Source organism: Lissotriton vulgaris, chromosome 10 (assembly GCF_964263255.1).
Source record: "Lissotriton vulgaris chromosome 10, aLisVul1.2, whole genome shotgun sequence".
Classification (NCBI taxonomy): domain Eukaryota; kingdom Metazoa; phylum Chordata; class Amphibia; order Caudata; family Salamandridae; genus Lissotriton; species Lissotriton vulgaris.
The window spans coordinates 1,118,799,146-1,118,825,219 of NC_141698.1; positions in this window are offsets into that span (position 1 = coordinate 1,118,799,146).

Consider the following 26,074-nt stretch of genomic DNA (forward strand, 5'->3'; position numbering starts at 1 on the left):
TCCTCCCAGGTGGAGCTAAAGACAGCAATATCGTCCAGATAAGCTGCACAAAAGTCATCCAACCCAGTGAGGACTTGGTTCACCAACCTTTGGAAGGTGGCAGGTGCATTTTTCAAACCAAAGGGCATCACCACAAACTGATAATGCCCACTAGGGGTAGAAAATGCTGTCTTGGCTTTAGACTCCTCAGCTAACCTGATTTGCCAGTAGCCAGCTGTCAAGTCAAATGTGCTCAAATATTTGGCAGAAGCCAACTTGTCAATGAGCTCATCTGCCCTTGGAATAGGGTGTGCATCTGTCCTGGTGACAGCATTGAGTCCTCTGTAATCCACACAGAACCTCATCTCTCTCTTGCCATCTTTGGTGTGAGGTTTGGGGACCAGAACCACTGGGCTAGCCCAGGGGCTCTCTGAAGGCTCAATGACACCTAATTCCAGCATCTTTTGCACCTCAGTCTTTATACAGTCCCTGACGTGGTCAGGTTGCCTGTAAATTTTGCTCTTTACAGGAAGACTGTCACCAGTGTCCACCACATGTGTACACCAGTTAGTCTGACTGGGTGTCAATGAGAACATATGCCTGTATGCCTGTAGAACTTGTCTGCAGTCATGTTGCTGATGTTCAGTGAGGCTGCCACCTAAGGCCACACCATCAACTGAGCCATCCTCAGGGTTCTGAGTGAGCAGGTCTGGGAGAGGGTCACTCTCTTCCTCCTGTCCCTCATCTGTAGCCATGAGCAAGCCCATGTCTGCCCTGCTGACATATGCCTTCAATCTGTTCACATGGAGCACCCTGTGGGGGCTCCTGGGAGTTCCTAGGTCCACCAAGTAGGTAACCTCTCCCTTCTTTTCCAGAATTGTATGGGGTCCAGACCATTTGTCTTGGAGTGCTGCTGGGGCCACTGGCTCCAACACCCATACCTTCTGTCCAGGCTGAAACTCAACAAGGACAGCCTTTTGGTCATGCCAAGCTTTTTGTAATTCTTGGCTAGCCTCAAGGTTTTTGGATGCCTTTTCCATGTACTCTGCCATCCTGGAGCGGAGACCAAGTACATAGTCCACTATGTCCTGTTTAGGCTTTTTGAGAGGTAACTCCCATCCTTCCTTCACAAGACACAGGGGTCCTCTTACAGGGTGCCCAAACAACAATTCAAAGGGGCTGAAGCCAACCCCCTTTTGAGGGACCTCTCTGTAAGCGAACAAAAGGCAGGGCAGAAGGATGTCCCATCTTCGCCTGAGCTTTTCAGGTAATCCTTTAATCATGCCCTTTAGGGTCTTGTTAAATCTCTCAACAAGCCCATTGCATTGTGGGTGATAAGGAGTGGTGAACTTGTAGTTTACACCACATTCCTTCCACATAGCTGTCAAATATCCAGACATGAAGTTAGTACCTCTATCGGATATTACCTCCTTAGGAAACCCCACTCTGGAGAAAACTCCAAGTAAGGCCCTGGCCACAACAGGAGCTGTTGTGGTCCTAAGGGGAATTGCCTCTGGGTACCTGGTGGCATGATCCACTACCACCAGTATGAATCTGTGCCCAGATGCTGTAGGGGGATCCATTGGACCAACAATATCAATCCCCACTCTCTCAAAGGGAACCCCCACCACAGGTAGTGGGATCAGGGGGGCCTTGGTTGTTCCACCTGCTTTACCACTGGCTTGGCAGGTTTCACAGGAGCGACAAAACTCCTTGGTGTCTTCAGACATGTGAGGCCAGTGAAAGTGAGGGACAAGCCTGTCCCAAGTCTTGTTCTGGCCTAGGTGTCCTGCTAAAGGAATATCATGGGCCAAGGTGAGTAGGAAGCCCCTAAATTGCAGAGGTATAACCAACCTCCTGGTAGCACCAGGCTTGGGGTCTCTAGCCTCTGAATAAAGGAGTCCATCGTCCCAATATACTTTATGGGCACCTTGAGCATTCCCAGCAGCCTCAGCAGCAGCCTGCTGTCTGAGGGGTTCAAGAGAAGGACAGGTTAACTGAGCCTGCCCCAAGTCTGCCCTAGAAGGTCCCCCTGTCCCCAGAAACTCAACCTGATCAGGTTCAAGTTCTTCAGGGACAGTTCCTTCAGAGGTCTCAAGATCAGTTTCCTGTGAAGCCTGATCCTCACTTGTAGGCAGTTGGGAAGGCGCAGCCTTAACCCTCCTGTTCTTCTTCTTGGGAGGTACTTGGTCCATTGTTCCAGGATCCAAGACCTGAGGTTCAGAGAGGCACTTTTTGGCCTGTGACCTGGTCACAGCAAGGACATGTGATGATATCCCTAACATCTCTGCATGAGTCCTGTACTCAACTTCTGACCATAGAGAGTTCTCCAGGTCATTGCCCAACAAACATTCTACTGGGAGATCAGCACTGACCACAACTTTCTTTAGGCCAGTTACCCCTCCCCAGGAAAAGTTAACAAGTGCCACACTATGTGTAGTAGTGACATTGCTGGCATTGGTCACCAGGTAATCATCGCCTGGCATGTATTGTCCAGGGTCCACAAAGTTAGGTGTCACCATAGTGACACTGGCACATGTGTCCCTGTAAGCTTGAGCCACTTTGTTGTTAATCAAAGGTGTCTGTCTGTATTTGCCCAGGTTACTGGGACTTATGTCAGGGGTCAAATCTATGTCCCCTTCACAAACCAGAACAGCCTGTGTAAGGGTTCTGACTAGGTCAGAATCTCCTTCAGTTCCCAAAGTGATTCCCACTAAACCCTTGGCTTGAGGACCAACACTGCTAACTGTACTAGTGGGTGCAGGTGCCTTAGGGGCTGCAGTGCTGGGGGCTCCACCCTTTTTACACTCACTTGTCCAGTGAGAGGTGTTCTTACAAGTTTTACACCAGGGTTTCTTCTGACCTTCTTTCTTCTTCTTCTTGGAAGTTTGGGACCCACCCTCTGTCTCAGTTTGGGGCCCTGTTGAAGACTTCTGGTCTTTAGCTTTCTGCTCCCCACCCTTCTGGTCTGTTTTCTTCTGGTCACCACCCTGGTTCTGGTTCTGGTTCTTTTGCTTAACTCTGGTTCTTACCCATTTATCTGCCCTCTTTCCCAATTCTTGGGGAGAGGTCAAATCTGAGTCAACCAAATGTTGATGCAACTGCTGGTTCTGACAATTATTTAAAATTTGTTCTCTCATCAGCAAATTGTACAATCCTTCATAGTCTGTAACCTTACTTCCCAGCAACCATCCCTCCAGAGCCTTAGTGGCACACTCAACAAATTCAGACCAGTCCTGAGTCTGTGTCTTCTGGGTATCTCTGAACATTAACCTGTACTGTTCAGTGGTTAAGCCTAACCCATCAATCAGAGCACTCTTCAGGACCAGGTAGTTTCTAGAATCCCCATCACTAACTGTGAGGAGTCTGTCTCGGCCTCTACCTTCAAAGGAGAGCCACAAGATTGCTGCCCACTGCTCCTGAGGGATCTGCTGTACTCTGCAGGCTCTCTCCATTGCAGTAATCCATTTATGGATGTCATCCCCAGCTTTGTAGGGGGGCACAATCTTACTCAGGTTTCTATTATCAAAAGACCTGTCTTTATCCTTGTGGATATTGCTGCCACCAGTGGGTTCTATTACCCCACTCTCTCTAGGCTGTCTTGCTCTAGCAAGTTTCTCCTTAGCCAGGGCAACCTCTAACTCTTGCCTCTGGATCCTAAGCTCAGCCTCTCTCATCTTGGCCTCATGTTCCCTTCTCTGAGGGCTAGTCATCTCCTTTCTGGAGTGACCATGAGAGCCTCTAGAGACATGGGAGGTATTGGATTCACCTGAGTGATGCCTTCTCCTCCTATGGCCCTGGTTAAGTCCACCTGGGGGTCTGAATGGGTTGTTACCTGATTCATTCCCAAGTTGACTTAAGTTAGCCTGGTTCAGTCTACTGACCAGCACCTGACTATCTCTGTCATCATCTGACTCACTGCTTTCCACCTCCTCCTCCTCTTCTTCTTCTTCCTCTTCATCTACCTGAGGAGCTCCAGTGGTGGAGGCTTCCTCATCTACTAGGATGATAGGGGTAGGGGTGTCTACAGTGTCATCCTCTGAAGGATGGCCTCCTTCAGCATCCCCTGTGGGGTTTGCTTTAGAGGTCTTTAGAGCCTCAGACTGATCCAAGAGCTCTCTTAGGTGGTCTGTAGTAGGGGAAGGCCCTGTCTTCAGACCCCTTAAGACACAAAGCTGTCTTAATTCCTTAAAGGGAAAAATAGCAAACTGGGATGGTGCCCTTGGAGGGTCACTCTCAACAGGAGTAAGTCCACTGGACCCCTCTGTTCCAGACATTGCTCTAGTGTGGGTGGATGTGTTGCAATCTACCTACACTGGTGTTTACCTACTAAACCTATCTAGTAGTTGTAGCTAGGGTGTGCTACTCCCTTTGCTCTACAACAACTAAGTTCAGTAGAACTTAAGTATACTAGTCTTGTTTTATATGTACCTAGCAGGTACCTGTATGATCTTTCAAATGATAATCTCAAAGATTGTAATGGTAAAACAACAGCAAGCTCAGATCCCAATCCGCTGCTCACCAATGTGAGAAGTTGGCCTGGTATATAATGCTCACTAATTCTAGTGATCACTTTGTACCATGCCAAGCAACCCTTATGATGATGGTTGTAATTCAACCTTGTAGACCAGTTATCCTAGTGGTAACGTGGACAAAGCAGTCTTAGGCTAAACTCTGAAAGGCATGTGAAGCCAGCTGTTATACCATACACAACCCCCTTGAATACCAAATGAAAGGGACACCACACAGATATATATTGAAAATATATATTGATTTATTAACTATTAAAATCCCCTGGACTCTTTATGAGCACAGAAGCACAAGCGTAAAATCACAAGACAGTTTAAAATACACAAAAGTTGCACAATATGGATGAGCCCTAGGGGCCACCTAAACCATATACTAAATAAGTGGTATAAGAGATACCTAAAGGAAAGTGAAGAGGCCTAGGGCCTTGGGAATCGCTGGAGCTATTCGAGACTGGAGTTAACTAAGTCGGGAAAGGCCCACGGGACTCGGGTGCAGTGTTCAAAGTGCACGCACTTCTCAATACAAAGTCTATGGTGCGTAAAAAGCACAAAGTTAGAAAGTTAGGAACCTTCCGAGTGACCTACGGAGCTGAAACTTAAAACACAGGCCCTTGGGATGTGTACCAGTGCAGGAGCACCGGCGGAGCTGAGTTACCTCACCCACAGGAAGCGGGTGCACAGGGTCGAAGATGTGTCGGGTTTCGTCACGCTGGTCGATGGTGCTTGGAGCTAAAGATGCTGCAGGCGGCTCGATGAGAAGAGTTCCGGTGGATCCAAGGGTGGATCTGAAGAGTTGAAGACCTGAAAGCAGAGGGGACAGTGTTCAAAGTCACTAGCCAGTGACTACCGTGGAACCAGAGTGGAACCAGGCGATGTCGGGTGCAAACAGGCGTTGTCGGGTAGCTTCTTTCTGCAGCCACGTGGATACCCGGGGTCGAGGACGTCCAGGAGTCGGTCACGAGCTGTCCCACGTAGGCTTCTCGCTGTTGGCGGTGTCGGCGACCTGATCGGAGCAAACAGGCCTTGGCAAATGCAAGCCACGCAGGAGTTGAAAGATGCTGTTCACTCGGACCAGCAAGGTCAGAGCGAGTGCTCCTTTTCACAGGAGCTTGGGTAGGTCTGGAGCAACCAGACCTGCTGTTTAAATCTTCGGGTTCGTCGCCAAGATGGCCGCTGGCCGCGTGGCTAGTGGCCGGGATGGCGCGTCGAGTGGCACAATGCAAAAGGGCCCCACGCAGATCGTGGAGATGCTGGAGGGCTGATCTTCGGTGCAAGGGCTGCTCGGTGGTGGGGGTTCTCAATCCCCAAAGCACAACGTCGAGGATGCCTCAGAAGCTGCGCAGTCAGCTTGTCGGGTGTCTTTCAAGAGGTCCGGTCCCACGTCGCTCGGTGCCTCCACGGGTCCCTTCTTCGCAGGGACTGTGGATCGGGCTCTGAGAGGTCTGGGAGTCTGGTTCTTGTCGGGCTCTGGGCTCGGTCTCCGGCGGGAGGCGGCGGCAAAGCAGACGTCGAGTCGCTGGTTGGTACCTGTGTTCACAGGGTGGTCACTCCTTGGCCACAAGGGAGATTCTTCTTCAGTCTTCTGTGCAGCAGAATGTCGAAGTCCAGTCTTCTTCTTAGTTTTAAGTTGATTTCGGGATGATCTGCCGTGCAATGGCACTGCTCCCCCTCTTATTCCCAAACTGGGGGTGGATCACCTACTAGGTCCCTCCTCTGGGAGGAACCAGGAAGGGGGGCGGTTACACCCCCTTTCCTTTGTCCAGCTCCGCGCCAGGACTGGGGCTGGAAGGCCCCAGAACCGGTTTGGACTGGCCTATGCACGGGGACACCTTGTGTGCCCCGGGCATGTCTGATTCTTTTCAGCCCTGTCCTACCTAATACACAAAATCCTGTCTGGGGTGGTGCTCGCACCTCCCAAGGCAGGAAACCCTTTGTCCAGGCCACCATCTGCCGAGTTTCGGTCAGCAGCAGGAGGCCAGACTTGTGTCTGTGGTGGCAGCGTCCATTTTGTGAAGCTGAGGCTCTGTTTAACTTTAACCGGGGTTAAGGCTACGCACATGTCGTGTCCCTCTAGAAGGGTGGAATGCTATCCCCGTCGCCAGAATTGGCGAGGGGATAGTATTCCAATTCGTATGACACCTTACTCGACATGTTTTGATAAAGCCAAACCAAAGTTAGCATTTAACCGCGAGGATTATAATGCACTTAAGAGTATATGGTATGGCAATATCCCGGAACAGCTTAGGGAGTTGTTCCCGACAGCTGCAGACAGGCTCAGCTCATGCCAGAGCACCATCTCACATATTTCCAAGCACTCTGCCTCCAGGATTGATGAGGCCTTCCATAGGAGTGGCTGATAGGAACATATGTGTCCAGTTTAGGGTTAGGCACAGACATACTGTACCTAAGTAAGAGGTGGTTACACCGACTTACCCCAGCTGAGTGATCAGCCAGTTGTGTCAAAGATGGAGGCCAGGCCAGGGGTGGCACAATACGTGCTGCAGCCCCTGGTAGGCCTTGGATACACCTATGCCCTGGGCACCTAGGGTGCACTATTACAGGGGCTCATAAGGTGAACCAGTTCCAATTCGTAATACACCTAAAGTGCATTGGCATCAATTTAGAGAGAGAACAGCAGGCTGTGGGTCTGATTAGCAGGCCCACAGCCACATTAAGTCAGAAACCAGTGAAGCAAAAAGCAAAAATTTGGGGTGACCATAGGATAGCAGACCCTACTCTCCTACACTCTGGCTCTAAAGTAGTACTGCTGACCTGGTTCTCTCCCTCTAAAGCAGCTCTGCTGACCTGGTTCTCTCCCTCTGTGTGCAGTGTAGATTGATGGCATCTGTTGACACAAAGATCGATGAATGCTATTTAGTCACAGATAACAGAATCTGAGGACACAGTATAATTGCCTCTGCCTTAAGGAAATCAAGGCTGAATACAATGCTGTCCTTAATGTAGAAGGAAAGCTGAATTGAAGTTCTGAATGCAGCTGTCCCCAGTGTAGATTGAAGGTAGTAGTTGACAGAAAGATCAGTCAATGCAAGTAGTGAACCCAGCTGTCCGCAGTGTAGAGTGAAGGTAGTTGTTGACAGAAAGATCGGTCAATGCAAGTTGTGAACCCAGCTGTCTGCAGTGTAGATTGAAGGTAGTTGTTGACAGAAAGATAGATGAATACTATTTTGTCGCAGTTAACAGAATGTGAGGATACAGTACAATTGTGTCTGCCTTAAGGAAAGCAAGGCTGAATACAATGCTGTCCTTAATGTAGAAGGAAAGTTGAATTCAAGTTGTAAACTCGGCTGTCCACAGTGTAGATCGAAGGTAGGTGTTGACAGAAAGATCGATGAATGCTATTTTTTCACAATTAACAGAATGTGAGGATACAGTACAATTGTACCTGCCTTAAGTAAAGCAAGGTTGGATTCAATGCTTTCATTAATGTAGAAGGAAAGCTGAATTGAAGTTGTGAACCCTGATGTCTGTAATGTATATTGAAGGTGCTACTCGACACAAACATTGATGAATGTTATTTTGTACAGTTAACAGAATCTGAGGACATAGTACAATTGTCTGTGCCTTAAATAAATTGAGACTAATATGTCATACTCTGTTTTAAGAGTTTACAGCATTCTTAAATGCACAAAGGCAAACATTAAGTTTGATACCATGCTTATGTCATCAATAATGAGAAGTTTCATTTTCTTCAAGAGTCTTCACAACAAGCTTCTCCAGATATCTTGTGGTATTGTAATTTGTTGTTATGCTCCACATGTAGTATAAGTAAATGATGTAATGTAGCATTGGTAATGTTAACATATGGTCAGAATCTTAATATAAGGAAGTTATTACAAATATGCAATAAGGAAATGATGCTGAATATGGAACTATTCTACAAGAAATGAGAATTGGAGAAATGACTGAACATGTCAAAGAAGTTTTACAGAGACGATTAGTTTGAAATTTGTTTCCAAAAGAAAATATTGTTGCTAAGCTTGTAGGTACTTTTAAAATAATTGACAACCCCAGTGAAGAAAATCAGCAAGTGTGAAAATATCCTACTTTGTTCGGCCGGGGTATTAGCTACAATAAAAAGGTTCGATAAAGGTCCTTGACTTTGAATCAGAAAATGAAATTGAACAATAATTGATAACCCCTAGCCAAGAAAGGCAGTTAGTGTGTAAATTTTCACTGCCTTCGGCCGGAGTCGTAGGTACAACAAAAAGCCTCAATAAAGGGCCACAAGTTTGTATCAGAATATGAAATTCACGAACAATTGATAACCCCTAGCCAAGAAAGGCAGTTAGTGTATAAATTTTCACTACCTTTGGCCGGAGTCGTAGGTACATCAAAAAGCCTCAACAAAGGGCCACGAGTTTGTATCAGAATATGAAATTCACGAACAATTGATAACCCCAGCCAAGAAAGGTAGCAAGTGTGCAAATTTCCCTCAGCCTTTAGCCGGGGTAGTAGCTACAACAAAAAGGCTCGATAAAGGGTCTTGACTTTGAATCAGAATATGAAATTGAACAGTAATTGATAACTGTTTGACCTCTCAGCCCTAGGGTGGTCTACCTACCAAGGGCGCAGGAACCACCAAGCGCCAAGAACAAATCCAACTGCCAGGACTACTGGGGATCAAACAGGTACTGGACTGTGTCCCTTCTGCGCCCTTCATCTGGGCCTGCGTAGACCTGCCTAACCCCCTTTGCTGTCCTACACCATCTCCCATGTGGTGCTGCTTGCCCTGCCTACCCAGCGCCCCTCTACTGTGCCCCTTTGAAAGCGCTGTGATCTGCCTCCAAGCGCTAGACTGTTCAAGAATGGCTGTGCCAGAAAAGCGCTGGGCTGCATGGGAATTACCTGCTTCCCCCCGAGCACTGTGATACCTGAAGCGCTACTGTCCCTCAAACTCTGTGCTGCCCTGTGCCCCGGTGCCGTGCATCCTCAGCGCTGTGACTCTGTCGCGCTGCATCCCCTGACTAACCGCTGCAGCACAGGCTCCCCTGAGGGTCCTTTGAAGAGCCGCCTTCTCTTTTTCCCCGAGCGCTGTGGCTGGAGCGCTGGCTGCCGATCACCGCGGCCCAGCCCGATTGTGAAGGGATCCCGCTGCGGCCTCCGGAGCTTGAGGAAGGCCGCCGCGTATTTCAGTCAGGCCTCGCTAGGCTCAAAGCTTCTGCCAACCTGCCTCATGTGACGGGGGCATCGGAAGAGATTCCTCCCCCGCCGCGCTCCTATTGGACGCTGACGACACGCCCCCGCAGGCCGTACTGCTATTGGCGGCTGCAGGCGCACCTCCTCCTGGCCGCCGCCTGATTAGTCCTGGGCCCGACGAAGCCTCTGGAGGCCCGGGACCGGGAGAGGAGCCGGCATGAACGCTCCGGAGGAGCCCGAGAGCCCCCACCTGCCAGCTCAGGCCCCCGGAGGGCCTGGAAACCACCGAAAGGCCCACCGGAGGGCTGGGGGCCCTCCCTTCCTGCCAGAATCAACGCAAGGGCTCCTGTGGGAGCCGAAGAGACCAGGTAACCCCTGGGGAGACGGGCGTAAGGCTAAAGGAGGCCCGAGTTCGCCCCTCCCCTGGGGCACATTGTTGTTGGGCCCCGTTGGCCCTTGTTAGCTTAAAGAGAGCCCCCCTGAACTGGGCCAAGACTCTGGTAGGCCCCTGGATCTGGGGCTAGTTAAGTTAACCCCTGCCTGGGTTAAAGTTGAACACCGGACCCTGTGGCTTTATGAGTGGTCCACTCTGGAGATCTGATCTGCTCCTTTTAGGCCGGATAGGTGGTTTACTCATGCCTGATGCGCTGTTTATTCCTGCCTAATGCATGGTCTGCTCACCTACCGAAATGGTTATTCTGGCCTACTACAATGTTTCATGAATGGCCACAGTTATCTACTAGGTTATTCCTGTGATGAAATGATTATTGCTCAGTAAAGAAATGTTCTTCGAATGTCTCTATAAGGAATTCCTTGCACTTCATGACTGGGAGCAAGGCTGATGCCAGGCCTACAGTTTTTTACTATTTAATATTTATCTATTTATGTATTCATGGCTGAGCAATGCAGAATATGCACTTTTAGGAAAAGGTAATGAGTTATCACTACTGTGGTTTTTGATTGCCCTGATCTTGCTCTTAGATAAAACTTATTTATTTGAATCAAACATACTGGTGTGGTCTCAGTCTTTGCGTGCATTTGTCTCAGTGGATGCGTGTGCTGGGCAGTCACTTAACACCTAAGCTTCGGGTGCCTACCAGCTCGGGCCAAGCTACCCCTCGGGGAGCTGGTGAACCCAGTTCCTACATTTGGTGGCGAGCGGTGGGATCAGGACCTGTGACTGTACAGCACCCTCCAGTGCGCTCCAATTAGACTAGACACCTATTGTGCATGCAAGCATAATTAATTGACCCCCCCACTGTCTAGCCTGTGCGTATAGAGACCTGTTTTGACCTAATCCTGCTACCTACGTCCTAATATCGTTCCTTTATTTATCTGGGTCCCCACCTGTCAGAATGGAGTTCCAGCTGGCCAACCTTGAGGAGTATACAGTGGTGCAGTTAAGGGAATTTTGTCAGAGGATGGGGTGCCTGTTGGGCGGAGATCCGCAAAGGAAGAACTCCGTACCGCCTTGAGGGCATGGTCAAGGGCCCACCCAGAGGGAAGAGGGTATGGGGGACAGGAGGGACAGGGTGCACCAGGGGAGGCGGGCACTTCAGAAGACCCAGGCCTACTCAAGATTGATGCGTCTGACAATGTGTTGCCAGGAATACGTTCCAGGGCAGGGAGTAGTGTATCTAGGGGGAGTGCGTCATCGCAGGAGTATGAGGACAGGAGGGAGGAGAGGCAATTGAGATGGGAGCTTGCCAAGTAAGAGCACGAGAGGGAGAGAGAAAGATTAGCTTTGGAAGAGAGGAAGTTGGCGCACGAGCTTCAGCTTAAGGAGTTGGAGCTGAGAGCCTTGCAATTGAGTGCGCCAGCAAGTCCCAATGGTGGTAGCATACCAGGGGCTCAACACAAGCCTAGATTTTGGTTACCCAAGGAGGTGATAGCGAGCTATACTCAGGGGGATGATATCACCAAGTGGTTGAAGGCGTATGAAGTGGCCTTGACAGCCCATGGGGTGCCCAAGAAACACTGGGGAGGTGGCCTGTATCGTTACATACCTCCCAATGTCAGGGACACCCTCCTGTACTTGGATAAGGCGAATCAGTTCAGGTATTACCCATGAAGGAGGTGCTGCTTAAAAAGTTTGGCCTCAACCCCGAAAGGTATCGCCAAAAGTTCCGTGGCAGCCATAAGCTGCCCACGCAGAATTGGGTGGATTTTTTTGATTATGCCCGTAAGGCTCTGGATGGTGCGTGGCAGCGAGGTGCATGATTATGAAGGCCTGTACAATCTTTTTTTAAGAGAGCACCTCTTGGATAAGTGTTTTCCAGGGCTGCGCCAACATCTGGTGGACCGCAAGCTAACTGATCCCCGTGAGCTTGAGGAGGAGGCGGATACTTGGGTTAGCACCCGGGTGTCACACAAGGGCCCCTGGGGAGATGGCCCAAAAGGCGGACAGGGCGTCCCCCAGAACAAAGAGGGGGGAGATAAAAAGAAGGAGTTCTCACGAGGCCCACAAACTAGACAGTTTGGGAGAAGAGTAGATACCCCGCCTCATTCTAGTTCTCCAAAGCCCACTTACCCTGACAAGAGTCAGCGGCCAAAGATTATCCGGTGCTACGAATGCGGGGAAGTTGGACACTACAACGGGGTTCCCCAGTGTCGCAAGAGACCCCTAGCCACCACAGGTGGCAATAGTCCTGGGGTGGCGAGTGTAGTGCTTGGGATGGACCTGCCCCTAGATAGGGAAGGGAAGTGGACAGGCCTGACCCTGATTTCACACGGGGACAGTTAGTTGGTCCCAGTGACGTCCTTACCATCGAACACTGCTAAGTACCAGCAGAGGGTGAAGGTTAACGGGGAGGAGGTGGAGGCTCTGAGGGACACAGGTGCCAGCATGACCACCGTAGTGAGGCGGCTGGTGTCCCCTGAGCAAGTAGTACCTGATGTTTTCCATCCGGCCGTGTTGGCTGACGGCACTCTGAGCTACTATCCTGTGGCTCAGGTTCCCTTTGAGTGGGGAGGAGTGAAAGGCCCGTTGAGAGTTGCGATAAGCCCTGCCTTGCCTGTGGACTGTCTGCTAGGAAACAACCTGGAACATACCGCCTGGAAGGAAGTGGAGTTTAAGGCCCACACTGAGATGCTGGGGTTACCAGGGTGGACTTGCGTGGTCACGAGGTCCATGGCTGCCCGGCCAGAGACTCAACCTGAGTTGGAGCCTGAAAATACGGCCCAACCCAATGCTGGTCCTGAAGAGGAGAATGTTGTGAAGGACGCACCCCGTGTGATGGATGGGGAGCCTGTGAAGGTGAATGTTGTACACGTGGGGGACTTGCCGACCCTTGCCGAGTGGCATGTGGATGGAGGGCCTACCCGGGAGGAATTCTGTCGGGCACAGAAGGAGTGCCCCACGCTTGAAGGCATGCGGCGAGAGGCCAAAGCCCAAGCGGTCAACCAAGAGACCGGCAGTTACCATGTGTATTGGAAGGATGGTCTCCTCTGCAGTGAGCCTAAGGTTCCGGTGCATGGATCCTCGCGGGCCTTAGTGGTTCCCCAATGTTACTGGGCCTTTTTATTGGAACTGGCACATGAAATACCTTTGGCTGGACACCTGGGCCAGGACAAGACCTTTGCGAGGCTGGTCCCACATTTTTATTGGCCCAGGATGAGAGTTCCCTCTGACACCTACTGCAAGACCTACAAGACTTGCCAGGCAAGTGGCAAGACTGGGACTAAAGTGAAGGTCCCTTTGGAACCACTTCCGGTGGTCGGGACCGCTTTTGAGCGTGTCGGAATTGACATTGTTGGGCCGTTGGACCCTCCAACCTCTTGGGGACACCAGTTCATCTTGGTGTTAGTGGACCACGCCACTCGGTACCCGGAGGCTATTCCTCTGAGGACCGTCACTGCACCGGTGGTGGCGCGGTCCCTGATGGGGATATTTACCAGAGTGGGATTCCCCAAGGTCGTGGTGTCAGATAGGGGCACAAACTTCAAGTCGGCCTACATGCAGGCCATGTGGAAGGAGTGCGGAGTGACCTATTGGGTCTACACTCCTTACCACCCCCAGACTAACGGGCTCGTAGAGCGCTTTAATAAGACTCTGAAAGGATGATCCGGAGCCTGCCAGAGGACTTGAGGCAGAAGTGGGACATCCTCCTCCCTTGCCTGTTGTTTTCATACCGTGAGGTACCACAGAAGGGAGTCGGGTTCAGCCCCTTTGAGCTGCTCTATGGCCATCCCGTTAGTGGGCCCCTCAGCCTTGTCAAGGAGGGGTGGGAGAAGACTTCGAAGAAGCTTCCCAGTAATGTCGTCAGCTTCACGCTGGCGTTCTGCAGCCAGATGGCCAAGCTGTGGGAGGAAGCATCAGACAACTTGGAGGCTAGCCAGGCCGTCATGAAGGAGTGGTATGACCACAACGCTCGGACAATGGAGTTGGACGCTGGACAGAAGGTGTGGGTCATCGAGCCTGGGGAGCTTAGTGCCCTCCAGGACCGGTGGACTGGTCCGTACGAGATTGTGGAGCATCGAGGCCAGACCACCTATGTTGTTGATTTGAAGACCCCCGACAGCCCCATCGGGTGCTCCACATCAACTGCCTGAAGCCCCACCATGAGCGATCTGAGCTTGCTCTCCTCATGGTGACGGATGGGAGCGAGGAGGAAGAGAGTGAGCCTCTTCCTGACCTTCTGGCGGCCCAGGAGAAGGATGGTTCAGTGGAGGGAGTTGTCCTCTCCCCATCCTTGACCCCAGAACAACAGAGGGACTGCCGCCAGGTGTTGGAGTAGTACGCCTCGTTGTTCTCCCTCACGCCTGGAATTACACATCTGTGTCCCCATGATGTGGACACAGGGGACAGTCCGCCTGTAAAAACAAAGTCTTACCGGCTGTCCGATAAAGTTAAGAACAGCATCCAGGGTGAGGTGGCCAAAATGCTGGAGCTGGGGGTGATCAAATCTTCCAGCAGCCCTTGGGCTAGTCTAGTTGTGTTGGTGCTGAAAGCGGCCCCACCGGGCACCACACCAGAACTTCAGTTCTGTGTGGACTATCGGGGATTGAACACCATGACAGATGCTCACCCGATCCCTCTGGCAGATGAGCTGATTGACCGGCTGGGAGCAGCCCGTTACCTCAGCACCATTGATCTAACATCAGGGTACTGGCAGATTGCCATGGCCGATGGAGCAAAGGAGAAAAAAGCATTCTCCACCCCTGGGGGCCACTTCCAATTTAGAGTGATGACCTTCGTGCTCAAGAATGCTCTGGCCACCTTCCAGCGGTTGGTGAACCAGGTGCTGTCTGGTCTGGAGTCCTTCTCAGCTGCGTACCTGGATGACATAGCTGTCTTCAGTAGCACCTGGGAGGACCATCTGCAGCATCTCCAAGAGGTGCTGCAGGCTTTGCAACATGCTGGCCTGACCATCAAGGCTCGCAAGTGCCAGATTGGACAGGGATCTGTCGTCTTCCTGGGACACCTGGTGGGCGGGGGTAAGGTGCAACCCCTCCAGGCCAAAATTGAGACCATCATGGCCTGGGAGCCCCCCAAAACCAGGACTGAGGTCCGAGCTTTCCTCGGCCTCACTGGCTATTACCGCCCATTCGTCAAGGGATATGGTACCATCGTAGCCCCCTTGACTGAGTTGACGTCCAAGAAGCAACCACGAAAAGTGATCTGGACGGCTGCTTGGCAAGAGGCATTTGAAACACTGAAGTACGCGATGTGCACTGCTCTGGTGCTTGCAACACCTGACTTCTCAAAAGAATTTATCGTGCAGACAGACGCCTCTGAGCATGGCATAGGCACTGTGCTTTCGCAACTCAACAACGATGGCCAAGACCAACCTCTGGCCTTTATCTCCAGAAGACTCCTCCCTCGGGAACAGCGATGGAGTACCATCGAGCGAGAAGCCTTCGCTGTGGTCTGAGCCTTGTAGAAGTTGAGGCCATACCTTTTTGGCTCTCACTTCCTGATTCAAACCGACCACCGACCCCTTCGCTGGCTCATGCAGATGAGAGGCGAAAACCCCAAGTTGCTAAGGTGGTCCATTTCCCTACAGGCAATGGACTTTAGGGTGGAACATTGGCCCAGAGTTGACCATGCCCATGCTGACGGTCTCTCCCGTTTTTTCCGCCTTAGTAACGAGAACTCCCTAGAGGTTGGGTAGCTCTCCCCACTTTCAGCTGGGGGAACACATGTTAGACCTGTCAGCCCTAGGGTGGTCTTTCCCTGTTTTTTTCCGCCCTTGCCTCATTTTTTCCCATCTTCTTTTTGTTGGCCTTAGGTCTCTGGGCACCTTCCCATTGCTAATCAATGCTTAGGTGCAGGTGCTCTCTTACCCCAACATGGCTGCCACTGACCCCTGCTACTGCAGCGTGGTCTTTTCAGGCGCACTCTAGTTACCAGGAGCTGGCTGGAACCCCTAAACATTGTAGCAATACCAGCCTACCTTGCCTGTCCATAGATAGACTAGGGAAGCTCCTGGAACCTTCCGGAATAGGGGAGTGATCACCAACTGCCAACTGCCACTATAAAAGAAAAGGGAGGGAAACTTTCTAGTCAGTTAGGGCATCACTGACCTGGGGGACCCTATGCAGGAGACTTAGGCGGTAGGGCCTAATCAGGAACCTATACCACTGGGGGTGACAGAGTTTAGGCGCTGCCCACCAAGCTGAGTAAGGAACACCGAACTAGCCTACTGATCTGGCCCGGCGGGAGGGGAACCCAGGGACCACCTGAAGTGACCTGCTGAGGAAAGCCTTCAACTCAGCCCCTCCTCAAGAAACCAAGGGACTGTAACCTACCAAGGGCGCAGCAACCACCAAGCGCCAAGAACAAATCCAACTGCCAGGACTACTGGGGATCAAACAGGTACAGGACTGTGTCCCTACTGCGCCCCTCATCTGGGCCTGCGCTGACCTGCCTAACCCCCTTTGCTGTCTTACACCATCTCGCATGTGGTGCTGCTTGCCCTGCCTACCCAGCGCCCCTCTACTGTGCCCCTTTGAAAGCGCTGTGATCTGCCTCCAAGCGCTAGACTGTTCAAGAACGGCTGTGCCAGAAAAGTGCTGGTCTGGGTGGAACTTGCCTGCTTCCCCCGAGCGCTGTGATCCCTGAAGCGCTACTGTCCCTCAAGCGCTGTGCTGCCCTGTGCCCTGTGCTGTGCCTCCTCAGCGTTGTGACTCCGTCGCGCAGTGTCCCCTGACTAACGGCTGCAGCCCGGGCTCCCCTGAGGGTCCTTTGAAGAGCCGCCTTCTCTTTTTCCTCAAGCGCTGTTGCTGGAGTGCTGGCTGCCGATCACCGCGGCCCAGCCCGATTGTGAAGGGATCCCGCGGCGGCCTCCGGAGCTTGAGGAAGGCCGCCGCGTATTTCAGTCAGGCCTCGCTAGGCCTGAAGCTTCTGCCTACTGAGCCCAATTTAACAAGCTAGTAGTGGAAATCCAACTGGCCGGAGAATAAAAGAGCGGCCGTATTTTATCGAGGATTACGCAATGAACTAAAAGATGTGTTAGCCCAGATTCCTAACTGGCCTACAGAAGTTTCAGAGTTGATTGACTGGTGTTAGAAATTGACTTTCGCCAAGGTGAACGAAAAGGCCAATTATTCCAAAATTTGATAGAGTCAAGTCTGAGAATAATCGAAGTGAAGAAGGGCTAGCAAACGTTGAACCTATGCAAATAGGAACCATTAGAGGTCCTTTGACTAAGGAAGAGAAGGAAAAGAGGAGAGCTGGAAATTTGTGTATGTATTGTGGCTCAAACGGTCATTTTGTAAGGAATTGCCTAAGGAAACCGAAGACCACGTTTAAGCCGAAGGAAAGCTAGCAGCATCATCTGTAGTAGGAGTTGAACAGGTGGATGCAACGTTAAAAGCAACTCTGCAAGAACACCAGTTGGCACATACGTTACAATCTTCTTCACCCCATTTGATTTTATCTGTGGAGTAAGGTTCAGAACAATTGTACTAACTGAAGCCTCTGTAATGGTAGACTCTGGAGCAACAGGAAATTTCTGTGATTTGAAATTTGCAGCTAAAATTGGGTTCAAGGCGATTCCAAAGACTAAGAGTGAACCTGTGAGAGCAGTCGATGGAACTAACCTTTCGTCTGGACCCATTGTCAGTCACACCGAACTGATGCGAATGATATCCATTGATGGCCATGAAGAGATAATCCAGTTTAATTTGATTGATGCCCCACAGTTTCAACTAATTCTGGTGTTACCCTGGTTAACTGAGCATAACCCCACAATAAATTGGAGTACTCGAACCATAACTATGGATTCAGCTTACTGTAAGGAAAATTGTTTTGATGGTTGTGAAAAGAATTTTGAAGTAAATCCAGCCCTGTCTCTTTGCATGGTTGATGCGTCTGTATGCATTATCAATTCCCATAATACCTCTCAAATATCAGGAATTTTGCAGATGGGTTTGATGAAAAAGAAGCAGGGCAATTACCCCCTCATCGGGTCTATGATTGTAAGATCGACCTTGAGCCTGGAGCTAATTTACCATGTAGTAGGGTCTATGCCTTAACAGAAAAAATCTTTAGGACGTGGGGAAACCCAATAGACCCTTGTAGGCTTGGGCAATGGTTAGTTTATGTAAAGGGTGGCTACAAGGGATTTTGTTTTTTAGTTTATTCAGAACAACTTCAATGCGTTTGAATCGTAGGCTCATTGAATAATTAAGCCAAATGTATCCACAGGATTACTTAGACATTAGTTGCACAGTTTCTTTAGAAAGAGTATATTCAATCTCGTAACAGGTAAAGCAAAAAAAGAGAGAAGAAGCACACAGCCAAAAGAAGTTATGTTTAAAATGAATTGTATTTAAATAAATCACAAAGAACAAATCATTGGACAATCAATAGAACAAAACTTTAAATAAAGGTCATGAAAAGCAGTGTATTCATATTCACTAATCAATTCATAACATTTCATCAGCTCCTAAAAGAATTTAAATGAAGAAGACCAAAAACAACAGATGTATAAAGGTGTCATTCAGTGCGTAAAAGCTGAGGAGTTGATGACTTTGGTCGATGTTTCGGTCTTTTCTCTTGAATTTTATAAGACTATCATGAGGACTTAGTATTTCATCAAGTAAAAACCCCCTGCCGAAGCTTTTATCAACAGTTGGAGTTATTGAAGCGATGTCATAATCCTGGTGTCTTTATTTCCAGGTAAAAAATCATATTTATTTATGTGAATCAGAAGAGAGCCTCGAATCGGTATTCTCGCACTTCCTCGTAGTCTCCAGTTGATAAGACAACGAAAAAACAGACACCAGGATTATGACATCGCTATATGAATACACTGCTTTTCATGACCTTGATTTAAAGTTTTGTTCTATTGTTTGTCCCCATGATTTATTCTTTGTGATTTATTCAAATACAATTCATTTTAAACATAACTTCTTTTGGCTGTGTGCTTCTTCTCTCTTTTTTTGCTTTACCTGTTACGAGATTTAATATACTCTTTCTAAAGAAACTGTGCAACTAATTTCTAAGTAATCCTGTGGATACATTTGGCTTAATTATTCAATGAGCCTACGATTCAAATGCATTGAAGTTGTTCTTAACAGAAAAAGAGCATCTACACCTGAAAGAGTATCTGGATAAGTATCTGGCAAATGAATTCATACGTCCATCTCAATCTCCAGTGTCGTCACCCTTATTCTTCATACCGAAGAAGGAAGGAGATTTGAGGACTTGTATTGATTACCACGCTATAAATAAAATTACCAAGAAGAATCGATACACTCTCCCTCTCATATCTGTATTACTGGACCAAGTAAAGGGAGCACAATTCTACACTAAGTTAGATCTGCGGGGTGCATACCACTTGGTGAGAACGAAGGAAGGCGGCGGATGGAAGACCGCCTTCAGAACCAAGTTCGGATTATTTGAATATCGAGTCATGCCTTATGGCTTGTGCAATTCCCCGGCGGCATTTCAGCACTTTATTAATAATGTCCTCAGCGAATTCATTGACCAATGTGCAATTGTGTACATTGATGACATTTTAATCTATTCTAACGACAAGAGTAAGCATCCGGAACAAGTGAGAGGAGTTTTACAGAAACTCAGAGAGAATAGATTATTTGTGAAACATGAAAACTTTGCTTTTAATGTATCTGAAGTAGAATTTCTGAGATTCATTCTCTCGCCTACTGGAATGAAGATGGATGAGCATAAAATCAAGGCAGTGGTGGATTGGAAATCTCCTACTAGTGTAAAGGAGGTGCAAAGCTTTATAGGATTTGCAAACATCTACAGAAGATGAATTAAAGAATTCTCGCAGAATATACTACAGCTGACTAAGCTGCTAAAGAAAGGGGTTTGTTTTGAATGGTCGAAGGAAGCGGAAGAAGCGTTCACAATGTTGAAGAAAGGATTCACCTCTGCTCCAGTACTGCTGCATGCAGACCTGAGAGAACCATTTTATGTGGAAACAGACACCTCAGATCAGGCAGTGGGTGGTGTTCTGTCCCAGAGACATAAGGTAACCGGTCAGTTGCATCCAGTTGCTTTTAGATCCCGGAAGCACACGCCAGCAGAAATGAATTATACCATCACAGAAAAAAAATAGCTGACAATAAAAGATGCATTCAAATATGTGGCAACATTATCTTATGGGCGCTCAACACCAAGTAACAGTTTTTACTGACCATCAAATTTGAAATTTTTAAAGTCAGCCAAAACCTTGACGCCCAAACAGCTTAGGTGGTCGCTATATTTTGCTGAATACGATTTCGTCATCACCTATAGACCTGGGGCCCAGAATTGGAAAGCAGATGCTTTATCTAGAATTGGAACGGATATACATAAGCATGCAGAACCAGATCAGACGATCATACCAGAATCAAAAATAATTGGCGCTACAGTGCCCCTTGCTTTAAATGAACGGATAATTCAGGCTTTGAGTCCCGAAGAAATGCAAGAATGGGTAGAGGAAGAGCCTGACAGAGAAATTCAACAACATCTGCCATATTATAAGGGCGCACTGTACCTACCTACAAAGGAATTACAGCATCAAATAATGTCCGAGTGTCATGATAACCCTCTGGCTGGACATAAAGGAGAAACTAATACCGAAGAATTAGTCAAAAGACATTATTGGTGGCCACGAATGGCAACTGACATAGAGAATTATATGAAAACCTGTGAAATCTGTGCTCAGGGGAAATCGGAGAGACAAGCCCCAAAGGGAATGCTACAACCACTACCTACCCCTCCTGGCCCATGGCATACAGTCACCTTAGATTTAGTAGTGGATTTACCTTCTAGCTAAGGAAATACTGCAAATTTGGTGGTAGTTGACTCCTTTTCAAAAATGACTCTTTTTGTGGCTTTGAAGGGGGTCCCAACTGCTAAACAACTTGCTAATATTTTCAGTGCCCATATAGTTCAAATACATGGGGTGCCAAAAGTAATCATCTCAGATAGAGGTTCTCAGTTCATACCCTAATTCTGGAGGGCCTTTTAAATGGGATTAGGTATTGAGGCTCGATACTCCACAAGTTACCACCCGGAAATGGATGGTCAAACTGAGAGAGTGAACCAAGAATTAGAGCAGTATTTGAGACTATTCCTGTTAAAACAAGAAAGAGAGTGGTCAGAAATTGTGTGGGCAGCAGAGTTTGCGCACAATAATGCTCTGAATGTGTCTACGGGTTACTCCCTATTCTACCTTACTTATGGTAGACACCCTAATGCCACTGTAGCTAATACTGAAATTACAGTCCCAGCAGCTAAGGATTTATTTACTCATTTCAAGGAGATTCATCAAACAGCTGCACAAAATTTAGAGTAGGCTAAAAAGAAATACAAGAGTTATGCAGAAAAGAAAAGAAGGGAAGGCCCTACTTTACAACAGGGAGATGAGGTATGGTTAAGCACAAAAAAATTTGAGGTTAAAAGGAAAGAGAGCAGTCTCTTCTACCATTTTCTTATTTTATCCACTCCCCCTTCCCCATTGAGAGTTTTTTCTTAGCTTTTCTGTACTAACCTATGTAACAAGAATATGAAATTCAAGAGTAGTTGATAACCCCAGCTAAGAAAGGCAGCAAGTGTGCAATTTTTTACTGCCTTCGTCTGGTGTACTTGTTACAACAAAAAGGCTCGATAAAGGGCCTGTAATTTGAATAAGAATATGAAGTAGAATAGTTGATAACCATAGCCAAGAAAGGCAGCAAGTAGGTGTGTGTACGTGTAAATAATGTGTTGATTGAGTGGAACATCAATAATGTGTTGATTGAGTTGTAGATGATTAATGTAAAAAATAAGAAAGGCTGATAGTGTCCAAATACCCCCTGCCATTCACGGGTAGTAGTTAGCAAGAAGGCTCAATAAAGGGCCTGTACTTTGAATTACAATACCAAACAGAAGATTTGATAACTATAGACTAGACTGTCTCTTTTTTAATATTGTTAGACTTTTAAGCTTTTGTTTATACATGAACGGCAGGAAGTGCGCAAATTACCCACTACCATTCACGGGTAGTAGTTACCAAGAAGGCTCAATAAAGGGCCTGTACTTTGAATTACAATAACAAACAGAATATTGATAACCATAGACTATACTGGGTCTTTTTAATATTGTTAGACTTTTAAGCTTTTGTTTATACATGAATGGCAGGAAGTGCGCAAATTACCCATAGCCATTTACGGGTAGTAGTTACCAAGAAGGCTCAATAAAGGGCCTGTACTTCTAATTACAATAACAAATCGATGATTTGATAACCATAGACTATACTGGCTCTTTTTTAATATTGTTAGACTTTTAAGCTTTTGTTTATACATGAACGGCAGAAAGTGCGCAAATTACCCACTGCCATTCACGAGTAATAGTTACCAAGAAGGCTCAATAAAGGGCCTGCACTTTGAATTTGTATTACAAGAAGGACAATTGACAACCCCAGCCAAGAAAGGCAGCAAGTGTGCAAATTTCCCACTGCTTTCGGCCGGGGTAGTAGGTACAACAAAAAGGCTTGATTAAGGGCCACAAGTTTGAATCGGAATATCAAATTCAAGAATAATTGATAACCCCAGCCAAGAAAGGCAGTAAGTGTCGAAATTTACCACTGCCTTCGGCCGGGGTAGTAGGTACTACAAAAAGGCTGAATAAAGGGTCACGAGTTTCAATCAGAATATGAAATTCAAGAACAATTGATAACCCCAGGAATGAAAGTCAGCAAGTGTGCACATTTTCAACTGCCTTCGGACAGGGTTGTTTTTACAAAAAAAAGCTTGATAAATGTCTAATAACTAATGTTGAGGACAGAGATGCTCCTGTTTCTTGTTTTTGATGAGGTTGTTATACTGTTTGCATAACACAAAAGTTCATCACAATAAATGCATATAAATTTAAGTTTACGAAACTCAAGATCAATATGCGAGTATGGACTGTTTGCTGAAGGTGGTGTTGCAGCTGTTGATGTGCTTGGTGTAGCAGCAAGTGGTTGTCCTGCAATCTCTGTGTTGCAGCTCAAGCAAAGTTGTTGGGGTGCAAGTGGTTTATGTGTTTATGTGTTTTGTACTATATTTGATGTGGCAAAGAGGTATTTTTTGGATTGATCACACCTTGAAAGAGCAGGTTACTAATGATTGGTGTGTTTCAGTTAGTATGTGTTTGGACTTCGCTTGAATCTTTAAGGGACGCTTTAGGGCTTCCATAATACAGAAATACTTTGTACATAGTGATATCCAATTCTATTTTATGAAGAATGGTTGAATTCTACATCCACATCTAGGACTATTGGGAGGGTAGTATTTCAAAGTGTTTGACAGGTTATACTACATGTTTCTATGTAGCTATAGAAAAGTTAGCTTGGTTATGTATGGGCATCCTCTCACACAAAACTCAGCACTCAGCATTCAGGATTGTAAAGGCTTACCATAGGAGTGACTGATGAGTTTACATATTTCAGTGACAAAAGAGAAAACAAGTACGATTGTTTTACATTAGAGATATACAAACCCGAAAGACTATGGATGTAAATCCATGAAATATTTATTGAAGTAATGGAAGAAAGTAGTGAAAGGGTGTTTAGAAGCAATACTGTCCATCATAAAAGGTGCATAAGTATGTTTTTAAGTAACATATGATCACATGCAAGATATCTAATTAAATATTTGGACACTCCTGCAGTCTAGTATTGTGTCCAAATTATCTTAAAAAGTAATGTTGAGACATTCCTACTTAATTTTCTTTTTGAAATTGAGTAATTATTTTGTTTACCTATTGAAATCTAAATTTAAATCTTCCTCTTTGAAGGTGAAGAAGCAACACTGCTCCTCTACACATAATTGTTGAATGGTGGTAATTCCACTATCACCAAGGTAGATATCTGACAATAGAATGAATTATATTTTTATACCACTATTCCATAGTCCTAATCCAAAAGGTGTGTTTAGACTCAACAAAATTAAAACATTTTTTACATATACAGGCAGTAAAAGGTAAGTATGATTTACATTTGCTTTTATGGATTGAAGGTGGAGTCATCTGCTGCATTCGAAACATTGGGCCTGTTGAGAAGAAAGTGAAAAGTATGTTGTAATTAATATTGCATTGTTTAAAGGTGAATAGCTTTTTGAAATAAAAACTTTATATGTATTTACATGGTAAACATAGTTCCATGGTCAGAATGGCGTTTTGAGTCTGTGCAAACCCACTAACTTCCATGTTTTAAGAGTTTTTAACAACTCTTCTCTAATCTTTTGTCATAGTGAAGAATGTTGGAAATTTCTTCCTGACAATGGCAGACATCAACCTTCTTACTGAGTTGGGAAAAAAGGGGTTGGAGGAAAAGTGAACTTGAAAACATTCAGATTTTCGCATGAGCAAATCTACACATGCAAATTTGCTCATGTTAAAATGTAGTTCACAAATATTTTATAGGAGTACTATTTCTTGTCCTACTTGTATACTTTTTGGGGAATTCACAAAAGCTGTAAAGCTGCACTTAATGCAATAACATATACAATGGGTGCACTTTTGAGCTTTCTTGAATAATTGGGCTCCTAATTTGGTCTGGCATTAACCGTGACCTTTTGCATTTATTACATCTCTCTCTCTCTCTCTCTCTCTCTCTCTCTCTCTCTCTCTCTCCCGCCTCTACTCTCATCCACTCTGCTCTCTCTCCTATGTCTCTCTCTCTCTCTCTGTCTTTGTATTGGATGGCTTCACTGTGAGTGACAGCATTATGCTGTTTCACAAGGAGCATATCGGCACACAAAGCAGTTTTGTTCAGTGCTAGTAACTATTGTGGAGGTTTGTGCTTATTAAAACCAAAAATATTTTTTGCTTTTGCCAAAGTTTGTTATAATAGTGTGGGTCCAGCAGCTTACACGCCAATAACCTTTTACAAACACGATGCCAAAACGAGTCACATAATGACAAATCTAAAAAGGTGACCATCAATTTCAGACCTACTGGGTTTGCCAATGCTTGTTGAATTTTGTTTCCCATAATCCTATTCAAACTAGTTACAGAGATTTTCCATAATGAATATTTTTGGGAAATACTAGCATGGATTCACACGTTATTAAATGATGCTGCAAAAAATGGTAACTGAAATTTTATAGTAGTTTAGCAAAATGGTTTTTTTCTTGCTTTCTCTTTTTTATGAACACTTTATTTTGAAAGCAAAGTATTACCAAACTTGCTTTTAAGCTTCTTCAAATATTTGCATCAAATTGCAGAGCATTCTGGGAGCAGTATACATAAGCTCATAGTGCTAAACTTTGAAAATGTGTATACACTTTTTTTACTACAAAAACTGTCAGTAGTGCAGACTGAGCTTACAACATTTATTTGGAAAAGTCACTCTAACTAATAATAATGACTTTGCATCAATGTTGTACAAGTTTGACGGTAATTAACATATGGACACAAATATTACCTCAGCAGCACACTTCCCATTCCTGCTCCATAATGTTTTACTGTAAATTGGAAGCTGAAGGATTTGTGTTGCAGGGCCTAGGACTACTTGTTCCAAGGACAAAATATATGTGCAATCTTGATGGGACTGGCACCAATAAATATATGATGCTGAACATTGAGAGGTGCAAGAGTTTCTGTTAAGCATACGTGGGTCAGGCGTGTTTCAGAGCTGCACGCTTTTGTATACTGGAGCCGCTGACAGTTGTGCACTCAGAGGTTACAACATTTACTTAGAGTGCGTGCCCGAGTAATAAAGGCATTCAATTAATGAACCATGAATACAGGTTTGAACAACATTAACATATGGGCAAACATATTATGTTAACTGCAGACAATGCACTTTTCTGACCCATCACGTGGTACTGCTAACTGGCAGTCATAGGGTTTGTGCTGGTGGGAGTTGGGCCTACTTGTGCCAAGGACACAATACACATGAAAACTTGTTGCCCTTGACCCCAAACAATATGTCCTGTGCGTCGGGCTATATGAGTTCCACATCCCTGACGGTGCATAGTCAGCT